A 9,434-nucleotide genomic window follows, 5' to 3' on the forward strand; every position below is an offset into this window, starting at 1 on the left:
CCTGTTGTTGGTTTTTTGAGATAGGGTTTCTCTGTGTAGCCCTGGCTGTCCTGGAACTCACTCTGTAGACCAGGCTGGTCTTGAACTCAGAAATTTGCCTGCCTCTGCCTCCCAAGTGCTGGGATCAAAGGCGTGTGCCACCGCTGCCCAGCAAGAATGGAGTTCTAATGCACACTATAATATGGATGGACCTTGAAGACATTGCGCTAAGTGAAAGAAGTCGGTCCTGAATAGACAGTATGATTTTATTTCTATCACATATCTAATCAGACAAACCCACTGAGATTTATGGTTGTCAAGGGCTGGCTTGAGGACGGGATTAATGTACAGTGCCCGCTAGCAGATTTGGGATTTCTTTCAGATGGTGAGAATATTTTGGAATTTAATCTGGCTGTGTAGCACATGCCTGTAATCCCAGGACTTGGGAGACTGAAACAGGAGAGTGGTGAGTTTGAAACCCATGTAAACTACACAGCATTTTGGTCAAAAAGCAAAACAGGAGTCTGGTGGTGGTGGTGGTGGTGGTGGTGGTGGTGGTGGTGGTGGCTCATACCCCAAATCCCAGAACTCCTGAGGCTGAGACCATCAGATCTCTGAGTTTGAAGTCAACCAGGACCACAGATCGAGTTCCAGGACAGCCAGGGTAGCTGTGAATTAAATCTCAATAAGTAAAAAAAGCAGGGGTAAAAATGTTGCTGTTTTCCTCATCTCTAGCTCTCTGTTCTCCTCGCTGGAGAGAAGGGTTTGTGGGTGAAGACTACCAAAGAGTAAGGACTGAGCTGGCGTGGCTGCCCTCCTGTAATCCCAGTGTTTGGAAAGTGGAGACAGGGACTCTCCTGAGCCAGTGGCTTCAAGTGAGGGCCCCTGCCCTAATACATAGGGTACAGAATGGTTGAGGGGTACACCCCAGGTCAGTCCGACTGATACGCATACACACACACGCTCATCATGTGTACCCATGCACACGTGTGAACACGTACACACACCCCACACATACACACATTTCGGGGTTTGTTGTTGCTGCTGTTCTCCAAACTCGGTTGCATCTACAATTATCGAGGGAACCACACAGCTCTTATCCATGCTTTTTGTTTTAATGCCTTCATGGCCAATATCCATATTAAAGGTTAGAAATAAATGTAAAACTCTCCTGCCTTGAATCCCAGCACTCAGAAGGCAGAGGCAGGCGGATCTCTGTAAGTTTGAGGCTGCCCAGGGCAAACAATGACACCCTTTCTCACCACTGCCTGCTCCCAAAATAAATAAATAAAAAGAAATCCTATGACAACATTCTTGACTTGGGGAGAAGATAACACATCTGATGGCAATACTTACTTTTGCAGATGTCTATTTATTCTCTGAAGCTTATCAACAGCACCTAAAGCTTACCTCCTAAATAAAGCTGAGCTTGCTAACAAGACTGTTGTCTTCGCTGTTACTGATACATAGACCCAACTGTTACTGTTGGGTCTATGTATCCCCGTCAACCCAGGCTGGCCTTGAACTCACAGAGATCTGCCTGCCTAGGCCTCCAGAGTACTGGGATTAAAGGCCTGCCCCACCACCCCTGACCTCTTTGTCTTTAAGTTTTTTCCATTTTGTTTTGTTTTGTGTGTTTGTTTTTTCAAGACGAGGTTTCTCTGTAGCCTTGACTATCTTGCAACTTTCTCTACAGACCAGGCTGGCCTCCAACTCAGATCCACCTGCCTCTGTCTCCTGAGTGCTGGGATTAATGGTGGGCTGCATGCTACATGGGATGCTAGGTACCCTCCCCTCCCACATCTCTAGTTTGTTAGTGGGCTGTTTTCTGTTATTTGCTGATTTGGACAGCCCCTGGAATGTATCCCAACTTGTTCCCTGAATGTTCACGGAGTGTGTCTCACTTTCCCATGTTTAGGCTGAAATGTAAACAGTTTCCTGCCCTCCAAGTTTGCATGGTCTCTCCCCCCTCCCTTCCCTTCTCCTCCCCTCCCCTCTTCTCCTTCTTCCCTCCCCTCCCCCTTCCCCCTCTCTCATCCACTCCCTCCTTCCCTTCCTCCCTTCCTCCTTTCTCTCCCACCATCACCTCAGGGTCTCAGATGTAATTTAGGCTAGCTTTGAACTCACTCTGACAGAGGATGACTGGGAACTTCGGTCAGGATCATGGGATAACCTACAGGTATGCACCATGATATAGCAGCTTGGTTTTGATTCTGGGCACAGAACCATACATATGCTGGGTAAGCACTTTACTAAGCTGCAAGCCCAGTCTCCAGAACTTCTTTTATATAACGAAATATATACATAGTCATATTGGGAAATACCATTTTCTTCCATTTTCTGTGTTTAGCTCACAGTTGGCAGTGAAGAACTGGACATAGCTAGCGCCATAGTTTATAAACCGAGAATACCAACTTTCCAGTCATTTGAACACTGTTCTGGTCAAGGAAAGAAGAGAGAACAGGGAAAAGTCAGGTCTATGCTGGTGCTGCAGAGCTAAGCCAACCAGACCCAGACCCAGACCCTGACTGGACTCGGGGATCAGGAGGTGAGAAAGAACTTGACATTTCATCATCTGTGTTCATCCACGCTGAGGCTGCGATTCGGCCCTGGAACCGCCCTTGCCTCTCCCAGGTGGCCTCTCCCAGGTGGCGGCACCTGGTGTGGAGTAGGGGCAGCTAGCCTCAACAAGATGAGGACACAGGCAAGAGGGGGGGTCCGGGAGGTGCTCGGGTGGGGACCAAGGCGAACAGCTCTCAGCCCTGGCCTTCTCCTGGTGCCCAGCGGGAACCGAGGGCTTCAGATTTTCAGAAGGGAACTGTAGATGCTTTCTTAGGTCAGGGCGGTTTCAGCTTGGGAGACACTTTTCCTCTCGCGGCCAGCAGGGGTCACTGTGTGGCCGCGGGTGAGCCTGTCAGTAGCCAGCTGCTGCATCTGGTTGCTATGACTGAGTCTTACCTGGGAGCGCACCTTCCAAGACTCCACACTTTCCCTGGTTCCTTCAGGCTATCCTCGCAAAGTTACGATGCCTGCACCCTTCTAGGAGCACACTTTTCTGTAATTATAAATAATTACTCCTGGGTCTCATGCCAGGCTGCGGTGCGAAATTGGACCAAGAACATGATGTGGAATTGATAGATTTGAGTTAAAGTTTCTGTTGTGCCAACCATCACTTCACGATCTCGAGAAAGTCACTTTTCATCTCTGGCTCAAGTTTCTCATCTTTTTTATTTGTTTGTTTTGTTTTGTTTGTGACCGGGTCTCACTATGTAGTTGTCCTTCAACTCACTATGTGGTTCTGGCTGCCCTGAAACCCATAGAGATCTGCCTGCCTCTGGCTCCTGAGTGCCGGAATCCAAGGCACGTGCCACCCAAATCTGGGCCAAGTTGCTCACCTTTAAAAATCAGCTTCGGGGGTGGGGTGGGGGCTGGCCAGACGGCTCAATGGGTAAGACTCTTCCAAAGGTCCTGAGTTCAAATCCCAGCAACCACATGGTGCCTTACAACCACCTGTAATGAGATTGGACACCCTCTTCTGGTGTGTCTAAAAACAGCTAAGTTGTTCTTGCTATTATCATCTTGTACAGGCTGGTTTTGTGTGTCGACTTGACAGAATCTGGACTTATCACAGAGAAAGGAGCTTCAGGTGAGAAAATACCTCCATGAGATCCAACTGTGAGTCATTCCCTCAATTAGTGATCAAGGGGGTAGGGCCCCTTGTGGATGGTACCATTTCTGGGCTGGTAGTCTTGGGTTCTATAAGAGAGCAAGCTGAGCAAGCCAGGGGAAGCAAGCCAGTAAGAAACATCCCTCCATGGCTTCTGCATCAGCTCCTGCTTCCTGACCTGCTTGAGTTCCAGTCCTGACTTCCTTTGGTGATGAACAGCAATGTGGAAGTGTAAGCGGAATAAACCCTTTCCTCCCCAACTTGCTTCTTGGTCATGATGTTTGTACAGGAAAAGAAACCCTGAATAAGACAAATTAGTATCAGCATAATGGAGTTTTCCTGTGACAATCTGACCATGTTTTAGGGAGAATTGTGGGAGGACTTTGGAACTTTGGGCTAGAAGATCCATTTGGTGTTAAGAGCTCTGTGGGGTGTTGTGTAGGAGCTTGGAAGATAATGTTGAGAACAGTGCAGAAGATGGAGGCCTGGCTTGTGAAATTTCAGAGGGAAGATTAAAGGGCCATTGCTATTTTAATTGTGAAGATTCTGTGGTTTTAAGCTGGGGCTGAACAATCAGCTGTGATTAATAAGATACTAGAACTACTAAAGCAAAAGCTTTGAATTACTAGGACTATTGATGCTGGTTAGCTGGAGCTAAGAAATTAGCGGTGATTAAGAAGAGACCAGCATCATTGAAGTGAAATCTTCTGGGAAGTGTTTTCTGAGAGCACAGAGGCTGTGTTCCAGAGACAGCTACGGTTGTACCTTGTGCTGTGGCTGGACTTGGTAATGTTTAAGAGTCTACCAGGTAGTACTGGTTTTGAAGGCATGAAGGGGTCATGAAGAGCAGCTGAGGCTCAGCACTGTGAGAGGCCGCGGAAGGACATTAGTGAAGGTATAGCCTCAGCTGCAATTGATGGCCCAGGACTGAAGGGGTCATGCATAGGAGTTGAGGCTTGGCACCATGAAAAGAGCCTATGAGAGGTTATTGGTAAAGCCTAGTGACAGCGGAAGACAGCAGTGTTTTGGAGATGCCAGTGCCATGCGAAGACCACCAAGAACAGCAGCAACAGTGGAGTACAGGCAGCTGGAGCCTAGAAGACAAGGTGTGTGCTACAAAGGGCAGAGCTGGAGAAGTGACCCACGCCCTTGGAGGAGCCTGCAAGATCGTGAGTGGATCCCAGACATTGAATGGTTGAAGTCTGATTTTGCTTTTGATTGTGACTGTGCCCTGATACTTTCCCTCTTGAAGGAAGTGTCCTGCGCTTTTCGTCTTGCCAGCAAGAACGACGCGGCACACTCAGGATCCTTCTGCAGAAAGCTTTAATGCGTCTTGAGAGGGAGAGCATAAGCTTACAGGGCGGAGGCACCAAGGGAGCGCGAACCCAAGTCTTATATAGGCAAGTCCTCTCACCTTGGACGTGGCATACCCTGGTAGGCTGCGGCTCATCACCCCATATGACGCCACGAGGTAGGCAGAGACTCAGTGGCGGGAAATTCCGCTCGGGCATGCGCACTCAGCCTGTTTACGGCTCAGCAAGAACAGGATGTAGGCGCCATCTTGTAATGGAGGTCATAGGAGCGTTCGGGCGGCTCCCGACAAGGAAGAATGTATTTTAGTGGAGCCCACAGTTAAGCGACTTTTAATTGTAAAAATACTTTTGAATTTTAAAAGGGAATGGATATTTTAAAGGGATTGAAATTTTAAGAATTTGCAAAGACTGTGGGACTTTTAAAGTTATTTAGATCTTGGGGATGAATAAGAAAGTAAGGGTTGAGGCTTAACAGTGATATGTTTGTGTGTCAAGTTGACTAGGGGTTGACTGTACTGGCTGGTTTTGTGTGTCAACTTGACACAGGCTGGAGTTATCACAGAGAAAGGAGCTTCAGGTGAGGAAATGCCTCCATGAGATCCAGGTGTAAGGCATTTCTTCAATTAGTGATCAAGGGGGAAATCACACATCTTAAGACTTAGATGAGGGTGGGAAAGCTAAATAAACCAGGACTCTGAACAGGATCCTTCCACAATGGTATCCTCCTTTGAAGACACACGGTGAACATGGAAACATGAAAATTGATTTTTCCCTGTTTTTTTTCTTTTCTATTTTCTTTACATTTCAAATGCTTTTCCCTCTGGAAACTCCCTATCCCATCCCCCTGAAGAGTGATTTATTTTTATTTCATGCACATGGGTATTTTCCCTGCACGTATGTATGTGCACCTTGTGTGTACACTGCCCTAAGAGGCCAGAAGTAGGTGTCAGAACCCTTGGAACCAGAGTTACAGACAACTGCTAGCCACCAGGGATCGGAACCTGGATCCCCTAGAAGAACAACAGGCACTCTTAAATATCACTCCAACCCAAGAATTTATTATTTATTCTGACAGTTTGACCTGAATTCTAGTGGATGTTCCCTTCCTGCCTGTGAGAGGAAGTAGAAGAGACACTTTCCAGCTGTCTGTGGTGTGAGCGACTGTGCTAGGATCCAAGCTTCAGGAGAGCAGACGCCCCACCTTTATTTACATTTCACTGTGCACAGCTCTGCACAGCTCCTGATTGACAATAGTGGTTGTGTAGCAAGAATGAAGAAATAAGTTTCTACACTTCCTGCCTTTGCTGCAATAGGTTATAAGGACTGGAGGGGTCTCTCAGTGATAGGATATTTGTATATTGTGTGTGAGGCTAGATGCCATCCCCAGAATTAGAGGAGAGAGAGAGGAGGAGGAAGAGGAGAAGGGGAGGGGGAGGGGGAAGAGGAGGAGGAGGGTTTTTGGGGGGAGGGTTTTGGTGGTGTTATTGTTTTTTGCTGCAGTTGCTTTGAGACAGAGTTTCTCTGTGTAGCCCTTACTTTGTAGACTAGGTAGTCCTCAGATTTAAAGGGGATTGCCTAGAGGCTGAGAGGGATAGGAGAACTGCCAATTCAGAGTTAGTGAGCTCAAGGCTGGCTGTCCTGGGCTACGTGCTGAGTCCCAAGCTAACGTAGGCTGCAGTGTAGAATTTTTAGTCAAAATAAAAATCTACATCTCCCAGTATAAATTTAATTCTTTTATAATCTTTTCTTCTTTCTTTCTTTTTCCTTTTTAATATGAGTATTGGTGTTATTAGTGATATATTTAATAATATTAGTAGTAATATTTTCATATTAACTATTCAATTACAAAGCAAGTGACACTAATTGCTGGTCTGATGGCCATTGTCTAGTTTAATTAAAAAGATTTTATTGTATCTCTTAAAAATCTCTCACTACCTTTTCATTGTCCAAATCACATGGATTTAATGACATTCTTTTTATTATTATGTTCACAAGATAAATTGAGTAAACCAGCTTTAATGACTCACCTAAGTGGCTGCCTTAGTTAGGTTTTACTGCTGTGGACAGACACCATGACCAAGGCGAGTCTTATAAAGGACAACATTTAATTGGGACTGGCTAACAGGTTCAGAGGTTCAGTCTGTTATCAAGGCGGGAGCATGGCAGCGTCCAGGCAGGCACAGTACAGGAGGAGCTGAGAGTTCTACATTTTCATCTGAAGGCTGCTAGGAAAATACTGACTTCCAGGCAGCTAGGAGGAGGGTCTTAAAGCCCACACCCACAGTGACACGCCTACTTCAGCCAGGCCACACCTACTAACAGTGGCACTCCCTGGGCCAAGCATATACAAACCATCACAATGGCTTATGACCTCAAGTATAAGATATGGCGGAAGAATGGTTGTGGTAACACTGAAATCTCAGAGAATGCAGGAGACAGGTGACATCAAACACTCTAAGAATGCTCTCCCGTGGGTCCTCATCCTTATCCTTCTGCCATGGTCTTTTCCAAAGTTGGTTGGTTAGTTGGGTTTTGTTTTGGGGAGGGTGGTGGTGGTATTGTTTGTTGCTGCTCTTTGAGGCAGAGTTTCTCTGTGTAGCCCTTACTTTGTAGACTAGGTAGAGTCTACTTATAGAGATCACCTGCCTCTGCCTCCAGAGTGCTAGGATTAGAGGCATGTGCCACCAACATCCAGTGAGTCTTTTTAAATTTTTATTTTTATATTTGGGTCTGGGGAGATGGCTCAGCAACTTAGATCACTGGCTGCTTTCCCAGAGGGCTCTGGTTCAATTCCCAAAAACCCACATAAAAGCTAATCTATAACTGCAGGTATATTGCTCTCTTCTGGTCTCCTCGGGTACTGCATACACATGATGCAGGCATACATTAGGGCAAGACACCCAGGAATATAAAATAAAAATAATAAGGCCAGGCGGTAGTGGCACGTGCCTTTAATCCCAGCACTTGGGAGGCAGAGACAGGTGGATTTCAGAGTTTGAAGCCAACCTGATCTACAGAGTGAGTTCCAGGACAGCCAGGGCTATACAGAGAAACCCTGTCTTGAAAAAACCAAAAATAAAAATAAATAAATAAATATTTTTTAAAAATTTACATTTATTATTTACTTGTTTATTTGGCATGAGTGTATGTGTGTATGTGTGTGTGTAAGTGCATATGCATTTTTTAAAAACACTTTTAAAAGCTTACATATGTTAATTGTTTGGTATGAGTGCGTGTGTGTGGGGGGGGGGGGGGAGGCCAGAGGACAGCGTGTGGAAACCAGCTCTCTCCTCTTAGCATGTGTGTTCTGGGGACTGAACCCAGTTCATCAGGCTTATAACACTGTTACCTGGCAGAACTGTGCAGCTGGTCAGGATTTGAGTCCTAGAGGATCCTGCTGCTTAACCCCTTCAGCTCCAGCTTCCTCCGCTCTAAATGCCGTTAGCGTGGTCTCTCCTGGAACTCTTCCAAGTTCTCTTTTGTACCTGTTACTCCGGCAGGGCAACCTGTTGCTCTCATTACTTCCTGGGAGATGCTATCTTCAGAGTTCATTTTCTCCTATTATACTGTCTCCTGGAAGGACACCATTGCTAGAACCTAACTGCTGCCCGTATGGGCTGACTCCCAGGAGTCCTGCCAACAGTCCTGTGCTCTTCTGCACTCTTCAGATTAAACTCAAAAGGAAGCACCACAAGGATGGAGCCCATCCCCTGGACCACCTGTCTGTAGCTGGGATGGTGGATTCTATGGACGGAGCAGCTGTCTGAAAAACTACTGAACAGTGATGGAACAGGAGACTCGACCATCAGAACTACGGGACAGTGTTGAGCAGAACACACTTACAGTAGAGGATGTGTCTCCCTGGAAATCTCCCTTCTGGTCCCTCTGCCTACACCTCCTGAGAGCTGGGATTATGGGTGTGTGCTACCACACTGTGAATGGCTGGGGTCAAACCCAACCCACACCAGGCACGCAGTCTACTGATGGGCACTATACCCCCACCCCCTGCCCCCCACCCCCACTCCTCTTTGAAAAGCAGAAACCTTTTCTTCCGTTCTTTTTTTTTTTTTTTTTTTTTTTTTGGTTTTTCGAGACAGGGTTTCTCTGTGTAGTCCTGGCTGTCCTGGAACTCACTCTGGAGACCAGGCTGGCCTCGAACTCAGAAATCCGCCTGCCTCTGCCTCCCAAGTGCTGGGATTACAGGTGTGCGCCACCACCGCCCGGCTTCTTCCATTCTTTTTATACTATATATGCACAGGACCTGGTGCTCCCCGTGCAGGCCCTCTGCTTGTCTCTTCAGTGAGTTCACACTAGCTTTGTTCGGATGATGTAGAAAGCTTTGTTCTGGTGTCCTCTGTCCGCTAAGGCTCCTACTGCCTCTTCTGTAGGGTTCCCCGAGCTCTGAGGGAGGTGGGAGCAGATATCTTAAATGCATCCATAGCTTTGTCCTTATGTCTAGATTTGTCGTACTGCTC

The sequence above is a fragment of the Apodemus sylvaticus genome, chromosome 10, assembly GCF_947179515.1.
Source record: "Apodemus sylvaticus chromosome 10, mApoSyl1.1, whole genome shotgun sequence".
NCBI classification, from domain to species: Eukaryota; Metazoa; Chordata; class Mammalia; order Rodentia; family Muridae; genus Apodemus; species Apodemus sylvaticus.